This window comes from Lactuca virosa, chromosome 5 (assembly GCF_052849685.1).
Source record: "Lactuca virosa cultivar CGN04683 chromosome 5, Lactuca_virosa_CGN04683_v6, whole genome shotgun sequence".
Taxonomy (NCBI): Eukaryota; Viridiplantae; Streptophyta; class Magnoliopsida; order Asterales; family Asteraceae; genus Lactuca; species Lactuca virosa.
In genome coordinates this window covers 182,563,396-182,585,402 of record NC_136430.1, presented here as the reverse complement: position 1 = coordinate 182,585,402, position 22,007 = coordinate 182,563,396, and the positions used below count along the sequence as shown (strand labels likewise).

Sequence of the window (22,007 nt, the reverse complement as noted above, 5' to 3'; positions counted from 1 at the left end):
TATTGTAAAAAGTGAACAACATGTTCGCCATTGGACAATTAAAGCTTCATTGGGCTTAAATGTGCTATTATAGTTTCACCTTGGTCATCAGTTAAGACATGTTACCCTTTATATTTTATTGTGCTCTTGGAGTGATTGAAGTCACCATTTACGAGTTCAAAGATCGGTGACTTAAAAGCATCAATATCCGGAGGCTACTGTTGGAAATCAGGCCCTCAATCACTCTTTGAACACCGATCAAAACAGCAATTGTTTATATTACTTTCAAGAAAACTAATTACCCTCTGCTTAATACATATACTAGTGCTACCTATTTATAATAAACAAAACAATAAAAACACATTCTCATAAACATCCCACGTATTCCTTCTAAGTAGCAACAAACTCCACCCTTCACTTTCAAGTCCAACAAATTCGGTCAACTCTAGACCAAGTCATTAACATGCAGAATATTGATGACCTATGCACATGACCCGTACCCAACTTGACCCGTACTCTATCCGAACCATCAAGATTAACCCAACATTCACCCCTTAATCTTGATGATCTTGATCTTGATCTTGCTACTTTTCTTCTTGTTTCTTGCTACTTGATGTTTTGTTTCTAATCTGCTAGCATATGACAAGGATTTGCTACTTCTTTCTTCTGATCACCAAAAGTATGGCTTGCTTTCATTCTTTCTTCTTTCTGTTTTCATTCTTTCATCTTTCATCTTTCTTCTTTCTTCCTTTCTTTCTTTCTTCTTTCTTCATTCTTTCTTTCTTTCTTTCTTTCTTCTTTCTTTCTTTTTTTTCTTTCTTTCTTTCTTTCTTTCTTTCTTCTTCTTTCTAATTTGCTGTTGTGCAGCCTTTCTTCATGCTTTGTACTTGTGACAAACTTGCTACTTGCTTTCTTGCTTGCTAACATGCAACAAACATGTTGTTGCTTCTTTCTTTCTTCCTTCTGATCACAAAGACCCAGCACCAAAAAAAAACATCCACGCACAGACATGGAGAGCGATAGTCTCTCCTTTCTTCCTTCTCTCAATCTGATTGCATATGGTTGCAATCGGCATTCTCTTTCTTGATATCACACATTTTATGCAATAATACGATCAAAAATTGTACCTTTCTGTCACAGAATTGGTACTCGATCTCTATCTCTCAGGCAAATCTCGGATCTCTTTTGCCCCTCTGCGGTCTTCGGTCTAGATTTCAAGCAGCCGATCCCTTGCTGCTTTGTCGGTCTTCTGTCAGAGATCTTCCTGGCAGCGGTCACTTTCCGTTTCTATGTTGCAGGCGAGTTCCGGTCAGACTTCTCGCCAGTCTTCCTTCCTCATGCTGGTATTCTGATTTTCCGACGACGGTCTTTGCTGCTTTAGCAGCCGGTCTTCACTCTTCCTGCGATTCACATGAAATCGCCTCTCTCTTCTTCTAAACGAGCCGTAGGCTCTGATACCAAATGTTGGAAATCAGGCCCTCAAACACCGATCAAAACAGCAATTGTTTATATTACTTTCAAGTAAACTAATTACCCTCTGCTTAATACATATACTAGTGCTACCTATTTATAATAAACAAAACAATAAAAACACATTCTCATAAACATCCCACGTATTCCTTCTAAGTAGCAACAAACTCCACCCTTCACTTTCAAGTCCAACAAATTCGGTCAACTCTAGACCAAGTCATGCAAAATATTGATGACCCATGCATATGACCCGTACCCAACTTGACCCGTACTCTATCCGAACCATCAAGATTAACCCAACAGCTACTTCAGATATTTTGGCTTGGTTGTCGAACAGTGGTTGTTGTTCTTTAGTTAGACGTTATATATATTTGTATGCTAAATCTTTGTTAGCCCAAGTATTATGTTCTTTAGTTAGCCCACTGTTGTACAATGAGCCCAATTGTATGTATTATATATATTTCACGTAAAGGCTTGTAGCCTCTTCACGGGAGATTATCTTTCAAAACATGGTATCAGGCTACTATTATCCCTAACCCTAGTCGATCCCTTCCTGTGGTTGTCATCTTCTTCTATTCTACTACATCTGTTCTTCTCTCTGTTTGTTCTCCAAGCTTCTCCCTTCTCGTTTTTCATTATGACTGGATCTTCTTCTACTCCTAAACCCTCTCCCAATGATAAAATTTATGGGATAACCAACATTAAATCTTATGTTCCTCTTCTCCTTGATCTCGACCGCTTGAATTATGACTCCTGGAAAGAACTGTTTAAAACTCACTGCATTGGATACAAAGTCTTTGGACATCTTAATGGCACTTCTAAGATTGAAGATGATCCAGAATGGGAGACAGTTGACAATATTGTCAAACAATGGTTATATGGAACTCTCACCCAACCTGTTCTCCAGTCTATCCTCAAACCCAACGCCACAGCAGCAGTTGTATGGAAGACCATTGAAGACTTATTTCATGAGAATAAAGAAACAAAATCTATGGAATTAGATGATGAGCTTCGTACCATCACCATTGGAGATTCTTCAGTTATGGAGTATTGTACTCGTATCAAGTCCATCTCCGACCTTCTTGCTAACATTGGCTCCCCGGTACCCGAAAGAAACCTCGTCATTTATGCCATCAATGGCCTATCTCTGAAATTTGCTCACGTCGTCACCACCATCAGACACCAGAAGCCGTTCCCCACCTTCCTTGAGATGCGCTCCATGCTCACACTTGAAGAACGATCCATGTTAAATGAGATAAGAAGATAACATAGTCAGTTAGATTTAGTATTCGTGATATACTTTGTATGTGATCAGATCCATGTATTTAGGATCTATTGTTGTAAAGTCATCTATATAATGAAACACTAACCCATTGGGTTATTCACGGCAAATACAAAGTTTCACTATCCATGCTTAAAGACCACTCACACCAATTTCTCGCTTCGCACCAAGATACTTCATCGTCACCCACTATTCTCACAACAGAGCACCAAAATCAGCGAGGTCAAAATCAACGAGGTGAAAATCAGTGCGGTGGTAGCAGAGGCGGTGGTCGAAATCAGCGAGGTGGCGGTAGCGGCGGTCGAAATGGCGGCAGCAGGGGCGGACGACAAAGCAGAGGTGACGCCGGTGTTTTTAGTCGCAGTCCAAACAATTGGGGAAAGGGCGCCTCTTACCCTTGGTCGACGACGCAAAGTCAACAACATCAGCGTGGGCTGCTACCACATCCACCGACCCATCAAGCTCAATGGACCAATACTGCAAATTCTTCTTTCCCTCAACATTGGCTCAATTTGAATCCAGTTCAGCCCAACAGCATGTTTTTTTTATCCATGGCACAACAGCCCAATAATTGGCAATGGTTTCAATGCCCAAATAATATGGATCAACCGACTACCTTACCGCAAGCGTTCAATTCTATGACCCTTCAAGATCCAGGCAATACAGATTGGTACATGGACACCGGGGAAACCGCGCACCTTCACGCTAATTCAGGTACTCTCAAGTATTTTAGCAATACGTGCAACAATTCAAATTTATCGGTATTAGTCGGCGATGGATCTCGTCTTCCGGTCACTAAACTTGTTCAATCTCATATTCATTTAAATCCTTTCCGTACTCTTGTCCTAAAAAATATTCTTATTACACCACAAATTATTAAAACTCTTATTTTTGTGCGTCAATTCACTCATGATAACAAATTTTCTATTGAATTTCACGAGTTTGGTTTTTCTGTGAAGGATTTTCGCACCAAACGCATCCTCCTTCGATGTGATAGCAAAAGTGATCTCTATCCGGTGTCCACCCCCACTCCTCAAGCCTTTCTCAGTATCAGCTCATCCTTGTGGCACCAACGACTTGGTCACCCCGGTTAACCCGTGTTCAACCATTTAATTTCTAGCAATTCTATTTCATGTAATAAAAAGGATTCTCCTTTTGTTTGTCATGCTTGTTAACTTGGCAAGCATACTCGTTTGTCATTTCAATTATCCAAAACTCATGCTTTGTTTCCATTTCAAATTGTTCATTCTGATGTGTGGACTTCACCATTACAGAGTCACAGTGGAATAAAATATGATGTTATTTTTCTTGATCAATTTTCTCATTTTGTGTAGGTTTATCCTCTTAGATTAAAGTCTGATGTATTCTCTAAATTCCTTCACTTTCGTGCATATGTCCAAAATCAATTTCATACAGACATCCAAACATTTCAATGTGACAATGGTAAAGAGTACAACAATGCTCAATTTATCAACTATATGAATCTAATGGTATACACATGCGTTTCTCGTGCCCTTACTGTTGGATAATGTGTCTAAGTCCATAACTTATTTGGTATATACTTGACCCGACCCGGCATGGTCCATTTGGGTTGCACTTCACCCGAACTATTTATATGGATAATTTTATGAGAATAGTATATTTATGATTCATTAATATATTATAAGTTATAATATATTAATATGAAATTGTATTATTTAATTAGTATTGGTCTTAAATTAATTATGAATTAATTTAGTGATCAAATGGTGACTAATTAAACATGGGCTATTATATTTATATAGTGTGGGCTAACACTCATTATGGTAATGGGCTAAGCTTATATGGGAGTCCATGGATGATCCATGGAGCTTTTAACCCATGGATCCTTGGAAAGGAAAAGACATGGGTTATTAGGGTTTACCCTAATCATGTGCACTATATAAACAAGCTTGTGATGCATGAAATGACACCCTAGTGTGTGTGAAGAAAGGTGGCCGATTTCTAGAGCATGGATATACTCTCTCATAAGTTTTCCAAGTTTGTGGTGATTTGTGATTTCCATTTGAGGCATTCACATTATTGGTGCTTGGCTCTCAAACTCCTAAGGAATCAATTCACAATCAAAGGTATGTAATTCATCTAGTTCTTTTATGTTTAAAAGTTCCCCATGCCATGTTAGATAAGTTATAAACCTTGGAAAACAAATTTTGCATGTATTTTAGACAAACATAGATCCAAGGTTATTAGGGTTGCATGTACACTTAGGAAATGTTAGAATGCTCAAAACCCAACAGTGGTATCAGAGCCTAGGCTTGTTTGTTGATACTTGATGCAAAATTGTGTTAAAAATCGAAATTGTTTGCTGTCTGAACAGTGGACTCGCCGAGTCCATGGGGGGACTCGACGAGTCCAAGTGAAAATTCATCCTACTCGTCGAGTAGGTTCGTGCACTCGACGAGTAGAATGAACTGACAGCAGATTTTCGACTTTTGTTGCTGGAAATGGACTAGAAACATTACCCTAAACTGTTTTGATGTTTTAAAACCTGTTTTAGATGGTGTAATGTTTATGCTAATCCATTTACAATGGCTTATATCAAAATTCCATGATTTTATGTTTTCATATAATTCTTGAAATCTTGATGATCATGTTCATGTTCTTATGAGTTTAGAAAAATGATAGGAATTATTTGCTGAATTGTTTATCATTAATTCTTGATCATTTATGTGTTTTAATGGAGTCCATAATTTGTCCTCAAGTTATGGATATCCAAAGGTCACTTTCTTTTAAACACATAAGTTACATAAAAATGAAGAGTCTTCATTTTTATGAACCATTAACTCATAAGTTATGAAATGAAAAGTTTTGAAAAGTTTCAAAACTTGCCCTCAAGTTTTGGAATTTGTAAAGTTACACACACTTTAATATACTTTAATTCCAACCCTTAGAGTTTTAAAAGTTAAAATTCAACCCTTATACTATTTATAACATTAATGGTTAATTATTATATATATGTATAAGATCAAGTCGTTTTACCGTTAGTAGGCCTCATTCACGAAGCCGGTCTATAAGGGGGGTATAAGGCTGTTGCCTATAAAATGGCAACTTAATGGGTGTCCACTCTCACCCACCGCTTCCTTGATCGGTGGAGGGTCGTTAGCCGAACGGGTAGGACAATGACTTTAATTCTCATTAAAAGTATAATGATTATAAAGTAACTAAATATTTTTATAATTCCCAATCTTAGTTACTTTAGGAAAATGTGAATTTGGTGTCAACCCATGAAATTCACACTTTGTACCTTACCAAGTCGTTGGTGGAGCGTGTGTGGTTAACCGGCACACTAACTTGGACTAGTAAGGATCACGAAGGGTGACTTAATGTTTATCATAGATCGGTGGAGCGTGTGTGGTTAACCGGCACATCGATTAGATGATAATATTAAGGGTACCAAGTGAGTTTGCATGGTTATTCACACCTTGTTTTGTGATCCTCGGCATCCCAGTCACAAAACCTGAAGGGCACAATCGAGATTGAAACATGTCATTGAATGTTCAATAAATCTAAAAAGATCTAGGAGTTTCAAATCCAATTAAAACTTAATAATTTATTTCATTTTTCATGGTGGAAATTGGTGAATCGTCATTCACCTATCTTCAAATATTTTATAGCTTGGATTACGGCATCCCTCTTCCAAGTTATAAAATATTGTGTTGGGTCCTAGCCTTAATATTTCATATTGGGTGTTGTATTAAGGACTTAAAATCAACTAACTTGAATATCTCCCATTGTAGATGTCTGGTTTAGACAACTGTGATCTTCCCAAATCTCATGGAAATCATACTTCTCTACCTCCACCTCCTCCATTTATTCTCCCTGACCCACAAGCTCGAAGACTTAAAAAAATTCAAGGTCACTCAAGCCCTACTAGCAATGAAACATAAAGATGGAAGACCTGTGTGCACTCATGTCTTAGGAATGAAGTCACACTTTGACAGGTTGAGAATGTTGGGTGTCGTTGTCCCAAGGAAGTTGGCTATTGACTGGGTTCTTCAGTCACTTCCAGAGTCATATAGTGAGTTCATTAAGAACTACTATGTGATAGATCACGACATGACCCTAATAGATCTATCTTATTTGCTTGTTGTTGCTGAGTCAGAAATGATGTGGCGCAATGGTCAAGCAAATATGGGTGGAAGGTCTATTTCTCAAACTTCCATGGACATGGACAATGGTAACATTGGAAGTCCAGAAAAGCCTTTTCTTCCCAATGGAAAGGGATCGGCATTGGTCAACCCGGAAGACCAAAAGGCAAAGGGAAAGGTTAAGTCTGTAATAATCTCGTGTACCATTCCCAAAGAGTCTATATGTTTTTATTATCATGAGAAGGAACATTGGAAACGAAGCTGCCCTGAACACCTAAAAGATCTGAAAGCAAGTAGAAACAAAAGGTTTGACTCTGCTTCAGGATCAAGCAAAGGGAAGGACACTTAATAAAAGGAGTATGCTGAATCTGATAGCGAATATGGATTTCAACCGCATGGTTCGAAGATCGGATTCTTGAGCTGCTACATAAGAGTTATGATAGATTGCTAGAAGATATGTAATAGCATTGTTTTCATTTAAAGTTGCATTGTAAGGAAAAAGTTTTTCCGCATTTATAAATAAATAAAATTTTGTTTTATTTTATTATATCTCCTTGCAATGGCATTTTATGAAAAATTGATGTTTGTATGGTTCTAGCAATAATGGAAATGTGCATTTGATTCTTTCATTTGTGGTAGTGTCTAAATTTATCAAATAAGGAAAGATTCTCATCAGCCAAGGTTTCAATTGGACTGAAACTTGGAATCATGCAGGTTGTATTGAATGATGAATGAGAATTTTCATTTTTGGTAAGTTAAGACTAATTCCCTGACCACATGTATATGTGAGACAGGTGAAAGACTAAAGGATCGGGTACACTGGGTGTGTGCAGGTCAAAGTCCACCACAAAGATCGATAAGACTATTCGTCATGATTTACTAAATTTTAGTAAATATGGTTGTACCTACAAGTTGAAGTACAATTCTGAAACATTGGAAAAGTTTCAATGTATGGCAGGACGAATGGGAAGAATCAAATTGGGCAGAAAGATAAAAGTTTCTCAAATCTGAAAAGATGGGAGAGTACTTTAGTATCTTGTTTTATGATCATCTTAATGATTAAGAAACCATGTCACAATTCATCCTCTAAGGACATCTTAGTGCATTTTGTGGCTAAGAAGAGGATTCATGAATTGTTGGAATGGTTAAAATAAGGAAGATGAATCATACTTCGTTCCAAAAACAAGTCTTGAAGTCATACTCCAAGATTGTAACTTGAGTGATACATCTTAAATAAGGTTTATAACACTTGTCAAATGTAAGAGTAAAATGTTTTCTACTCTTGTAAATTTGAAATTGGTAAGTTGTGATGTTTTGGATAAAACAAAGACCAATTGACACCAATTGTGTGAAGTGTTTATCTTGATAAGGATCTGCACTGACTCTTGAATATTTGTTTGGTTGTCAAGGAATGGATCTTGACAAAGAGAAACTTATATGTCAAGAGGACAGTGGGAGTCTTAAAGGTCTTGAAAGTTTCAAGAGCTAATCAAGGATAAAATCTATAGTTTATCACTAGCACACGGCTTGAGGTTTGTAACCTATCGTGTTGACATAATTCTTGTTTCTGTGCCTATTCCGGTAAGGTTGACTATGTTTGTGAGTTCTGTGAGTTCTCAATTGTATGCATAACAACTTGGAAGCAATGGTGGGCCCTTGGGCGACCAAGAGGCAAGAAATCAAGATTGAACAAGTTCAATCCATATGATTTTGAGTTTGTCACTAACCTTGTCTTGTGATTAAGGTTTTGACAAATTCACATGGGTAGGAACACATACACCATAAAATCTAAGTGTCATAAGGTTTCTTTCCGATTCATGAAAATGATGGTGAGGAAACGCTTTCACTAAGTAGATTTTAAGTAGATAGCAATTGTGTTGTTTGCATTCTCAAAGTCGTTAGTGGAGCGTGTGTGGTTAACCGGCACATTAACATGGACTTGTGAGAAAAGGCAAACAGGTCTAAACATTATGATTACGGCATCCCTCTTCATAATTGTTTAGACACACATGTGAGCTATCTAAAGAAAGATGTATGAGTCTGAGAAGCATAGATAAAGTTTTATCGAAGCATCTCGTATCAGAAGTCTGAACTTTGGTGATGAAAGTCAATAAAGTATTTATTTCTAGAAGTCGATTTCTGAGTACATGTCAAAGCTAGTGGGAGCATAATTGTTGTGCTAAATAATTATTATGCTAGTGGGAGCATAATCAATTATGATGAGTATTGTTAATTATAGAAAACAAGAATTTCACTTGGAAAAGGTTGTTTTGCTATAATTAAGGGAGAGGAAATTATACTTCATTTCAATCCTAAAAGTTTAGATTGAGATTTCAATCATCTTTAGTCAAGGATATATATATGAATTTTATGTTGGAATGGTTCAGCATAAGGAAATTCTATATATATTGCGTTCTCAAATTCGATTATGATTACGGCATCCCTCTTCATAGTCGATTTTTGAAAACATGAGATTGAGATTTCAATCATCTTTAGTCAAGGATATATATATGAATTTTATGTTGGAATGGTTCAGCATAAGGAAATTCTATATATATTGCGTTCTCAAATTCGATTATGATTACGGCATCCCTCTTCATAGTCGATTTTTGAAAACATGGCAAATAAAAAATAAAAAATATTGTAGCAAGAGACTGATCTAGTATCAGGTCTTTATGTGAGACATCATGAATCGTGTCTCATATGCTTCGGGTATAGGATCGGTCACATGTGCTATAATATTTATCCGTTCTAAATTTTTCAAAATGCTTAGAGCATTAAGAGGGAAAAAAGAATAGAACCGAATATGACTAAAATGATTAAGCAATTGTCGAGGACAATTTAAGGTTCACCAAAGATTGGTTGCTAAGGGACAGTTGGAAGTATAGTGTTAAATTTTGGAAGGACCATATAGATATATTCTGGAAAGAGGTAGCTCTTGTTCAGATATGATAATCAAAATGGGAATATGGAAATTTTCCATATTGGGAGTTGGATATTAAGAATCTATGAGAAAGTTAGAAACTTGTATGCAAGAAGGATGTTCAAAGCAATGTACTTTGAATATGAGACTTCGTTTCCATGGAATTGATCTCCTTTGGAATACTCTGTAATGACTGTTGACAAGTTTTGTGACTTTTGTGCATAGTCATTACAAGAGGATCAATGCATATAAGTTTGGAATCTAACAGATTACAGTAAATGACAAGAATTCGGTATTCTTTCATTTACGGTAAGGATTTGGGACTGTGAAATGCGCATCATTGGAATCATGTTCAATTGATCTACTTCACAAAGTAAAGATCATAGACAAACATAGTGTGCATACTTGGTGTATGGCATGACTATTGTTTAGAAAACAGTGTACATGCTTGGAGCATGGGACAACTATTGCTTTAATTCAAGTGTTAAGTTGATAAATCGAAACAGAATAATGTGGAATCAATATGGTGATGAATAAAAGGTGTTTTATTTATATTCATAAGTGTTGAGACCATATTGGATTCAATTATTCTTGTGTTTCACTATGCATGTTTTGACTTCCATAATAACTAGGTTATTCTTTCCGAATGATTAAGTTATTCAAACCATCCACAGTCGGTCATATGTTGGAAGTAGATATGAATCAAGACTGTCATGAGTTGGTTGTAGAGGTCTAAGATGTTGGACATGGCTACAACACTCATGAGTGCTCATAAGTTATGAGTATTGGATTCAACCCATGCTCACTTGCATCACTTCATGGAATTTATCTCGAGTGATCGTGAGACGGTAATATCATGTAAGTCTTCAAACCTAGAGATATGAGTTGTTACCTATGAGTTGGTTGTACATTGATTGCACGAAAACGCATCAGTAACTTGATGTTATAAAATGTGCCTTTGTGTATAATTCAACAAGTAGTAGAAACAAGTATATGAGTCGAAGTTTATCTGTTCCTTCTAGTCCTTGGAGGATTAGAAGCAATATCTGGGCCCCTCGATGATTTTGTTTTGACCTATGTACCGGGCCCGGTCAGAACTAAATTGATGTGTTGGATTAAGTTCTTTGTCAAACAAATCGGAAATCGGGAAACAAACTGCTAGACAATAAGTACGACGTTGTTCCATGTAATTGTCCGGCTGATATCATGTGAACAGAGGATTATATGATCACTTATCTAAAATGGCACTTCATAGTTCAACAGAGTTTTCGAGAGCTACGATTGCCGGTTGGTTCCTGAAGTCATATAGGCAAATATAGTTATTAGACTTATCCAAGTGGGAGACTGTTGGATAATGTGTCTAAGTCCATAACTTATTTGGTATATACTTGACCCGACCCGGCATGGTCCATTTGGGTTGCACTTCACCCGAACTATTTATATGGATAATTTTATGAGAATAGTATATTTATGATTCATTAATATATTATAAGTTATAATATATTAATATGAAATTGTATTATTTAATTAGTATTGGTCTTAAATTAATTATGAATTAATTTAGTGATCAAATGATGACTAATTAAACATGGGCTATTATATTTATATAGTGTGGGCTAACACTCATTATGGTAATGGGCTAAGCTTATATGGGAGTCCATGGATGATCCATGGAGCTTTTAACCCATGGATCCTTGGAAAGGAAAAGACATGGGTTATTAGGGTTTACCCTAATCATGTGCACTATATAAACAAGCTTATGATGCATGAAATGACACCCTAGTGTGTGTGAAGAAAGGTGGCCGATTTCTAGAGCATAGATATACTCTCTCATAACTTTTCCAAGTTTTTGGTGATTTGTGATTTCCATTTGAGGCATTCACATTATTGGTGCTTGGATCTCAAACTCCTAAGGAATCAATTCACAATCAAAGGTATGTAATTCATCTAGTTCTTTTATGTTTAAAAGTTCCCCATGCCATGCTAGATAAGTTATAAACCTTGGAAAACAAATTTTGCATGTATTTTAGACAAACATAGATCCAAGGTTATTAGGGTTGCATGTACACTTAGGAAGTGTTAGAATGCTCAAAACCCAACACTTACACCTCACAACAAAACGGAAAATCAGAACGCATGCTTCGTACTCTAAATAATATGATGTGTACCCTCCTGTTTCAAGCCCATCTTCCCCCTACATATTGGGTGGAAGCTCTTCACATGGCCACACATCTTTTAAACATCCTACCATCTACTACCCTTCACAGCGATACTCCTTATCGAAAACTCTTGCATACTAAGCCTACATACTCTCATCTTCATGTGTTTGGTTGTCTCTACTACCCACACCTACCCAATACCAATAAAATTGAACATCGTTCTGTTCTGTGCTTCTTTCTTGGTTATCCTTCTAACCACAAAGGCTTCCGCTGTCTTAACCTTCATACCAAACAAATTATTATCTCTCGTCATGTCACCTTCGATGAAACAACTTTTCCTTTTGGTTCTATGACTCCGAATGAATGCCCATGATATGATTTCTTAGATATTCCTGACTCTCGCAACTTATTTAATGACCGAAACACCCCTCCAAAACCCCTTCACCATACCACCTCATCTCCATCTTCTCCAACCATTGACACTCCTCATCCCGACCTTTCTGTCAACGCCAACCCTAACACTTCTGTTGGCGAAACTGCTTCCACAACGGAGCTTTCCTCCTCCTCGATGTCATCCAACACTCTTCATCCTCCTGTTTCTTCATCTCAACCTCCTACTACCACCCCGGTTGCCCCTCGGCCTCCGACCTCCCATTCCACAGGCACCCATTCCATGGTTACTCGTGCCAAACGGGGAATACATAAACCCTTTGATCGTCTCAATCCTCACACTGACACCATTTCCTCCTCTCATATTCCTCGCAACTACTCAAAAGCCTTTCAAGATCCTAACTGGTTAAATGTCATGAAAGATGAATATGATGCACTTATTTCTAACGGAACTTGGGTACTTGTACCTCGGCCTTCCAATGCTTATGTGGTTAATTGTATTTGGCTGTTTAAAAAGAAACTTAATGCAGATGGAATTTTAGCTCGTTACAAGGCACGTTTGGTTGCAAACGGTCGCAGTCAACGTCCGGGTATTGACTGTGATGAAACCTTCAGTCCGGTTGTTAAACCGGCTACTATCAGGACTGTTCTTAGTCTTGTTGTCTCCCATCACTGGCCTATTCATCAGCTGGATGTGAAGAATGCGTTTCTTCACGGTCACCTTCAGGAGACCGTCTATATACGCCAACCAATGGGTTTTCGAACCCCGTCTCTTCCTAATCATGTTTGTCTTACAGAAATCGCTTTATGGTCTTAAACAGGCCCCAAAAGCGTGGTACCATAGATTTTCTCAGTTTATCACTCAGTTTGGATTCAGCAACAGCAAATCAGATTCCTCTCTTTTTATTTACAGACGGGGAGTACATATTGCCTACCTTCTTCTCTATGTTGATGATATTGTGTTAACTGCTTCTTCCACAAGTCTTCTTCAACAGGTCATCACCACCTTGAGTTCAGAATTTTCGATGATTGACTTGGGCTCCTTAAATTACTTTCTTGGTATTTCAGTCACTAGAGATCGTCATGGAATGTTTCTATCTCAAGAAAAATATGCTACATAAATTCTAGCCCGAGCAAAGATGTCTACTTGCAAATCCGCTCGAACTCCAGTTGAAACTACTACCAAATTTGATGGTACGGGACCCCCAGTTGAGGACCCGACTCTATATCGTAGTCTTGCAGGTGCTCTTCAATTCTTGACATTCACTCGCCCAGACATTTCATATGATGTGCAACAAGTTTTCCTCTACATGCATGACCCTCGAGAGCCTCATTTTACTGCTCTAAAACGGATTCTACAATATATTCAGGGTACTCTGGTACATGGTTTACAGTTATATGTTTCTCCAGCTCGCGGCCTCATTGCCTACTCAGATGTTGATTGGGTTGGTTGCCCCACCTCCAGACGTTCCACTTCTGGCTACTGTGTTTTTCTTGGTCAGAACTTACTCTCATGGTCTTCTAAACGACAGAGCACTGTTTCGAGATCTAGTGCTGAGGCAGAGTATCGTGGGGTTGCAAACGCAGTAGCTGAAACAAGTTCGCTTCGCAATTTACTACACGGATTGTCTTATCCTCCTCTCACTGCCACTCTGGTCTTCTGTGATAATGTTAGTTCAGTATACCTATCTACTAATCCCGTTCAGCACCAACGCACCAAACACATCGAGATTGATATTCACTTTGTTCGCGACAAAGTTGCTTTGGGTCAGATTCGTGTCCTTCATGTTCCCTCATCGTCTCAATATGGTGACATCTTCACCAAAGGGCTCCCATCTTCTTTATTTCTTGACTTCAGATCTAGTCTGAATGTTCGTTCCAGACCCTCCGTTCAGCCTACGGGGGGATGTTAGACGTTATATATATTTGTATGCTAAATCTTTGTTAGCCCAAGTATTATGTTATTTAGTTAGCCCACTGTTGTACAATGAGCCTAATTGTATGTATTATATATATTTCACGTGAAGGCTAGTAGCCTCTTCATGGGAAATTATCTTTCATAACAGTTCTCAAACTCAAGTGTAGTGTTTTCTATAAAAACATCATCAACCTCTAGTACTATTGGTTGTTTTTGATGGAAGGAAATGAAATATGTTCTTTTTCTTTGGTAGAGGGAATCATTGGGATTAAAGGGAAACTTTGGTGGAAGAGGAAATAGAGAATCATCTTTTGGTTTATTAAGAGATGGTGATTTAATTCCGTCATAAAGCTCATCAATATCTATAACAATGTCTTATCCTCCTTTTTTGTTGGAACAGCCACTCTTTCGCAAATCCTATGATATGTTCTCCAAACTCTTTCTTCTCTTGTAAAATTTCAAATGATCTAAGGAAACTTAGTAATAAGCTTATTGAGAGCATCGTTGCCCGAGGGGGCAATAATGTTTTTAGTAGAATCTTGATCGAATTCATTTAGTGTCTCAATCAACAAATCTAGCTTTTGTTTGGATGCATATAAAGGATTGTCATGATGTTTAAAGATTTGAAGAAAACTGGTGATGACGATGTCCATGTTCATTTATTGAACGAGCTTGCCTACATATTGTGTAGACCGGTGACAATAAAGTGGAGTCGAATTCTTATGGAAGATTTTTCAAAATATTATCGATGTGTAATTTGCGAATAAAAAGACAAAACATATTACCAAGTTTATTTTTCCTTTTTGTTGCTAGTTTTTGTTTTTTATATAACTAGTTTATAACCGGTGGGAACCACAGTTATAAAATTAATTAAACTTTCATAGTAAAAACTTAAAATTATTAATCTATTATTTTATATAAATTATTCATTGAGAGATATTTTTTTAGTTATATAAAATTATAATCGTTGATTTAAATAAATACATGAAATTATATCACCTTATCATTTGTTTTTATTTTATTTTAATTTTTATTCTAATGTTATGAATTTATATCACTACTACAAAAAGGCTTATATGACCCGGTTAAATCAGTTAAATAACCCGGTTTTAAACCGGGTCCTAAGATCAGCAAGTCTTATGTGAAAAAACAAATAAAACCCGGTTTTCAAACCGGGTCCTATCAGTCTGAAAAGAACGCGGTTTTTCATTAAAACCGGGACATATAAAAAGATTAAAATACACAAAACTAAACCACATAAGGACAGTAGGTCACGGTTCTACAACACAAAACCGGGTCATATAAGGGGATAAGAGCCCGGTTCTAATCCTTAAAACCGGGTCATATAAAGATTAAATTCGCACCAACTCCATTCACATAACCGACTCATATAACGAACATTGATTTTATAATACTTTATTTTGTAATCCAAAATTACACTATGTTACAATTAACTACCTACACAACTATGTAACTAACTACCTACACAACTATGTAACTAACTACCTACACAACTGAGACTTACATCCAAAACACATATTTAATACGGATAGTATACTCGGATGAACAAGTTTAATAATGTAGACATAACAACCAACCGTTATATTCATTGATAAAAGCATGATGAGTGTCACAAAAAAAAACTCTTTAATTTAGTAATTTCTTACTACATGAAAATTTTCAAAAAAGAAATTGTTAACACATCGAAGAGAGATTGTCCCATAATCAAGTGTACCAACGATCCTCCATCCTCACTAAAAAAAACAAATACAACAAAAAATCAGTTTTTGTCTAACATTTCAAAACAGTTGAATCTAATAGAAAATCATTAATAAACCATTTAATTTGGGAGGACTTCGAATGTGCCCATCTCAACCATCAAAATATCTTATTTGTCAGCCTAAATATGATATTTTGATGTTTAATAAAGGCTTAAATATAAAGAATTCTCTCATTTCAAGTTAACATGTATATAGATTATAGTAGATAAAAAAGTAAAGGATAATGAAGATGTACCTTAGTGAGAACAATTGTAATCCACAACCATTGAATTACAGAGTCGACTGCATCTTGTAGGATGCCAACTTCATTTGATATAAGAGGAACATGAATACCTTTAAATGTATCATCTATGTCGTCTATCATAACCTTCAAGTGATTTTCTCATAGATGAAGTGGGTGTACTAACTCATCAATCTTTGTCACTTTGTCAGTGTGAAAAAACCAGTCAATGTGAAAAAACTAGTCAATAACCATAAGAATGAAGAAAAGAAGAAGCATAAACTTCTTAAGATTAATCAACCAAAATAAGAGAGAGGCAAGAGAGAAGAGGCAATAAAGTACCTGATTCAATGGTGGAGGCAATATGCATCTGAAGATGAAGGACATGACAAAGGCTCCCCTACTCAAAAGGTGTTTGATGATAACTATAACACGTACGCTGATCCAAAGAATCAAGAAATGAACTTCATCATAACAAATATGTAAACCTTATAATAAAATTAGTACTTTTAATTTTTTCTTGCAAATACAAAATGTTCATTGACATATTCCAAAAAAAAACCCTACAACATTCTTGCAATGTATAGAGTTTCTTTCCACATTTCCATGAGAATATAATTAGGCTATAGCTAATATAAGAAATGTTACCAAAAGCAGCTTCTTGTCAATAGTCAACACTTGACATGAAAATGTCTCTTTCAGTTCCAGGTTTACTGCAAGACAAACTGCATTGTCACAAAGCCATCTTGCTTCATTTTGACCAAATTTGTCTCAGTGTTTCTCAGCACTAGTTTATAGCTGCAAATTATCAATAAAGAAAATGAGAAAATGTGGGACTAGAAGTAATTTGAGAAGATATTAAAAGCTAAAATTGGGAATGATAATGAATGAAAAGAGAAAGGGAAGCATATGTTCAAAAATTTTATAAGGGAGACTATATTTTGCAAACTAAACCCCTGTTAACACCTTTAACCTTCCTCAAAACGTTTATGGATTAGCTTGTGCTTGTCTAAGAAACCATCTATTAACAACCAGACAAACCTTCAACGCTTTTGCATTACAACTATCAAAAAACACCAACAACTTAGTATGCTTGGTTCTCTCTTTTCCATGAGCTACTGTTTTGGACTAATTCAGTACTGCAAAAGATTCTATAGAAATCATGTGAAAGTGTTATAGCATTTGAGTACTCATGCTGCAAAAAACAAAAAGAAAATGAAATATGATTCAAAGAAAAGCATGCACATGTGTTTCAAAGTCGACTGCCTTGCTTGCCAGAGCATCACATGCATATGCTTTCTAATTTTTAATATAAGAATAAAACATAACATATGTAAGCCAGTATGAACTCCGTTTTTTAATCTAAGCATCATCGATGGCTAGTCCAATTACTTACTCAACTTATTAACAAAATATATGTTCTAATTTAGGAACTACACATAACACAAACCAGTATGAACTCCATTTGCATGATCAATGGTTGATCTAATTACTTAGTAAAACTCTCACTGGTAGTTTTTGTAGCTAATTCTTAAAAATGACTCAAGTTACTAAGGATTGATCAATATGTAAGCATATAACTGATGTCTAAACTTATCAAGCTCCCGTTGGTCCTTTCTACACACAAAGAGTGATTTCTAAATGTGTTCAAGCAAAATCAATACTGCTGAAATAGTAGAAACTCAATTCAAGTAACCAAAAATATGCGACTTCTAACTCACAATCATGAAAAACCAAAAAAAATCCAACCACCCAAAATTACGTATACAACCCTCCCCCAAAAAGTAAAGAATGTATGTTCTACTTTTTATCTTGAAATTGTAGGAAATTTTGCTATAAAACTGGAGTAGAATTCAAGCTCATGGTTCCATATACTTGTTCTACTATCAACTGTGTCGCCTAATATAGTAATGGAAGTTTAATGCAGAAGATAAGATGAAAATCGCTTCACTTACAGAAATGCTAAGTCGTTAGACGCCGACCAGAGCGACATGAGAAAAAGTTGTAGTGGCGGTGCTCTGCGGTGGTAAGGAGGAGAGGCGGCTGTGGCTAGGGTTTTCCGGTTCGTTTTTTGTTGCAGTGGAGAATACACATGTTTCTAGTGTTAAATGGCGGGTGAGGGAGAAAGGGATCTAATTTTCAACTTTTTGGCCAATGAAATGGCGGGTATGGGAGAAAGAGCTCTAATTTTTGAACTTTTGGGCGGGGTGTGAAATTATCAAAATTAGGCATTGAATTATATTTTGATTATAAAAACAAATTTTCATTCTATGTAAGGTTTATATATTTTTTATTATTACTTGCTAAAAGTGTTCATGTGACTTTATAAAAATTACGTGTTTAGTTTTTAATTTTTGTTTTATACTTTAACTATTTTTCATGTTTATTTTTGTTACATGTTTCGTCTGTTTGTTAGTGGTCAAATATATGTGTTAATAATACAAATATTTTAATAATATTGAATAAAATTAATAAATAAAACCTTAAAACATATCAACTATTTTCAACATATATTTATCAAAATGACTACATAATTATTGTGATTGATTGTCTTAAGAGGTTGGGCTCTTAATCGGCCAAATTCAAAGCGTTTATTGGTATATTCGAACATCTGAACCGCAAACCTATGGATCACTCGGCTAAAAAACATCGATGAATGAAATAAATACGTCCCTTGCCCCTTCATTTTTTCCGCACATCCAGAAATAATCGACATCAACTTCTCTCTTCTCATCTTCCATCTTCTCATCTTCACCGACTACCTTGTAACTATGTTGAGTCGTGTTGAACGTATGAGTTATCTTCCCTACACAAATCACAAAACATGATCTCTGGTATTAATAATTCCAAGTCCAAACCCAAAGTCATGTTAAGTTGTAAAGACTAATTCAACCGACCCTATAGTTGCTAGGCATACCAAGCATGTGGTACCGCTCATGGGCTAGTTCCTTTATCTGAAACAACATCAAACATGTCAAGGGATAGTTTCGTCAACGTTTTTGGATTTGGCCTTCAGGTTTAGGTCAAACACTGTTATATATATTCCATGAATAAGTGTAAGCTAATTTTGTAGGTACTCTTGATCTATGATGATTAACAATAAGAGTGAATAAAAGAACATAGAAATAGCACAAAGGTTTTTCAATGAGAAAAAGTTCTCACAAGAGAATGAGCACCAAGCTCTAAGGTGCGATAATCAACTAATGATCGGATAGTACGTATAGAAAAGTAAATACAATGTGAATCTCTATAAACCATGGATATCACCTAATCAACATTAATAATAAAGTATATTCGATATCACTAAGATATATGATCTACTAACTAACTACGTATATTTTATATTTACAAAATATACATATCGCGTTGACACGACTTTGCAAACTTAGCTTCACGTTGGCGCCTGGTAGATGTTGGCACTGATTGAGTCAGCATGATTGTTTGTATATCATCAAACTCTAAGGTTTGACCTTACAATCTCCCCAAATTTGATGATGCCAAAACCCAAAGTCTTCTTTATTTTCACCTTCTTCATCTTCTGGCTAAAATATAAGAACATGTGGGCTTATTAAGGTCCAAACTATGCACAAGAAGGTGGTGAATAACTTTTCTTGTTGAATCCTTGCACTTAAGCTCCTTTCTTCCTCTTACAAGGTCACAGATCACCCATAACCTTCAAGATGAACACAAGGAGGTCTGCGGTTGAATACAGGCTTGAGGGAGTGATGAAAGCTGAGGATGAGCAAAACCCTAGCCATTACATCCTTTAATTAGGGCTCTAGGCTCGAAAAATAGGGTTTTGCACTCCAGCGTTGTAACACTTGTTTTCCAGGATGGATCGATTTAGGTTGTAACGTCCCATTCCTGGTACGCAATCATTTGAATTATTTTAAGAAATTAGTTGAGCTACTCGACGAGTTAGTAGCCCTAACTCGTCGAGTAGATGGCAGAAAGGACGCGGGGTTTAAAGAGTCTACTCGACGAGTCCAAGCATGGACTCGACGAGTAGGTCTGTCAGAGGGAAACCCTATTTTCAGGGTTTTGCACCCTATATAAACAACTTAAACCCCCTTTGGGCCTCCCTTATCAGCCTCCCTATCCTCTAGAAACCCTAAATCGTCCGAAAGCCCCTTTATTGAGCTTTTGAGTGTATTTTGGTGCCATTGATGGAAGTTGCAAGAGCTTGGAGCTAACAAGCTTGGGGAAAGAGAACAAGATCCAGGAACACACTCATCTTTGGTAGCTTTCTGAGGTAAAAACTTCTTAGCTTGATGAACCATAGTTTAGATCTCTTGTATGTTGAGTTTTTGGGTCTTTTGGCCCTTTTGAGAAGGATGAGTTAGTTTCTATGGGTTGTATGCAAAATAATCCCTTCTTCATATAGTATTTAGCTTCTAAGATCATAAAAGGAGGCTTGAATCCGTTTTCATCCAAGCCATGGTCACATTTATGGAAGTAGATTGCTATAACTTGAGTTTGGGTTCATTTGAGGTGTGCAAAGCCATCAAGTCTCCAACTTTATGGAAAAGGGCCTTGGAAATGATATAGATATGTATTGTGGAGCTGTAGAAGTGAGAAATCAGTAATCTAGGTTAGATCTGCAAGGGACTCGACGAGTTCATGAGGGAACTCGGCGAGCCCGATGAAGAAACCCCGATGATGTTCATAGGACTCGACGAGTTGATTGAGAAACTCGGCGAGTAGTATGATTTTGTCCCTTTTCTGATTATGTTAGGACTCGACGAGTTTGAGGACGACTCAACGAGTCAGTTCGTTAAGTCGCGATGATGGCTAGGTTGGGAACTCGACGAGTCATAGGGTGACTCGGCGAGTCGAGTCGCGAATTTTAGGGTTTCTGAGTTGTAGAACTCGGCGAGCCAATAGGCTGACTCGGCGAGTAGGGTCAACCAGGACGTTGACTTTGACCAGGGGTAAAATGGTCATTTTACCCTAAGAAGGATTATCAGTTTTTAATTAAGTGTTGTTATGGAATTTATAGCCGGAGAGTTGTCGGAGCAGCAGATAAGGATCCCTCACCCAGCTTTTCAGCAGTCAGTCATACCAGGCGTTACACCTTTGGAGTCCCCTTTAACTTTTGGAAGAGTTGGGGTGAAAGACTTAATGGATTAAGGACTTAAATTGTTGGATCCGTGCTTCATACTGTAGTCACGACGTGACATAAGGTGTGTCATGACGTGACCTCTAAAGAGCCCGTTTCTTCTGATTCTTTGGGGGCTCACGACATGACATAAGGATGTTCACGTCATGAGGTCATCCCAAAGGATTGTCCGTGACTGAGTTGGTTGAAATTGATGGCGGTTGACTTTGACTTTGGCCATTGACTTGTTGACCTGGGTTGAATTTTAGTCAAACCGAGGGTTTTGGAGTGTAGGCTGAGAGGGTACTCTTTATTGTTGTTAGGTGTCAAGTAGGATCGGTCGTTACCAGGTTAGAGTTGTGGTGTTAGTTGCTACTTGCGAGGTGAGTCTTCTCGCTATACTTGCATGTGTGGTAGTATATACATGCTGACCAACTAGGTCTTATTTGCTTATTGTTGTTATATGTGATATGAGTTGTTGATAACTCCTGAACTACTGATAGTTCCCAGGGTTTATGATAAACCGTGAGGTGTATCCACAAGGTGTGTTGTTAGCCCAGTAGGATTGTTGATAGTCCTCAGGGTTGTTGATAACTCGTAGTTGCTTATATTGTTGTGTTGTATGTGATATTGTTGTGCTAATAGTCCCAGGGCTTTTGA

The 22,007-nt window shown here is 36.9% G+C and overlaps 2 long non-coding RNA genes across 4 annotated transcripts; both read right to left on the bottom strand.

Moving 5' to 3' along the window:
* Positions 1-340: 340 nt before the first annotated feature.
* On the bottom strand, positions 341-3,126 carry LOC145116898 (uncharacterized). The gene is made up of 2 exons (XR_013712368.1): positions 2,820-3,126; positions 341-2,677 (listed from the first exon to the last, which is right to left on the bottom strand). It is a non-coding gene; the product is annotated as an uncharacterized LOC145116898 (long non-coding RNA).
* Positions 3,127-15,703: 12,577 nt separating this feature from the next.
* Positions 15,704-18,371, bottom strand: LOC145116298 (uncharacterized). 3 transcript variants are annotated; one of them, XR_013711983.1, is made up of 5 exons: positions 17,216-18,371; positions 16,898-17,047; positions 16,592-16,688; positions 16,265-16,452; positions 15,704-16,002 (listed from the first exon to the last, which is right to left on the bottom strand). It is a non-coding gene; the product is annotated as an uncharacterized LOC145116298 (long non-coding RNA). The 3 variants fall into 3 exon arrangements; XR_013711985.1 differs by having other exon boundaries at positions 17,291-18,371; XR_013711984.1 differs by having other exon boundaries at positions 15,705-16,002; positions 18,205-18,371.
* Positions 18,372-22,007: the final 3,636 nt, after the last annotated feature.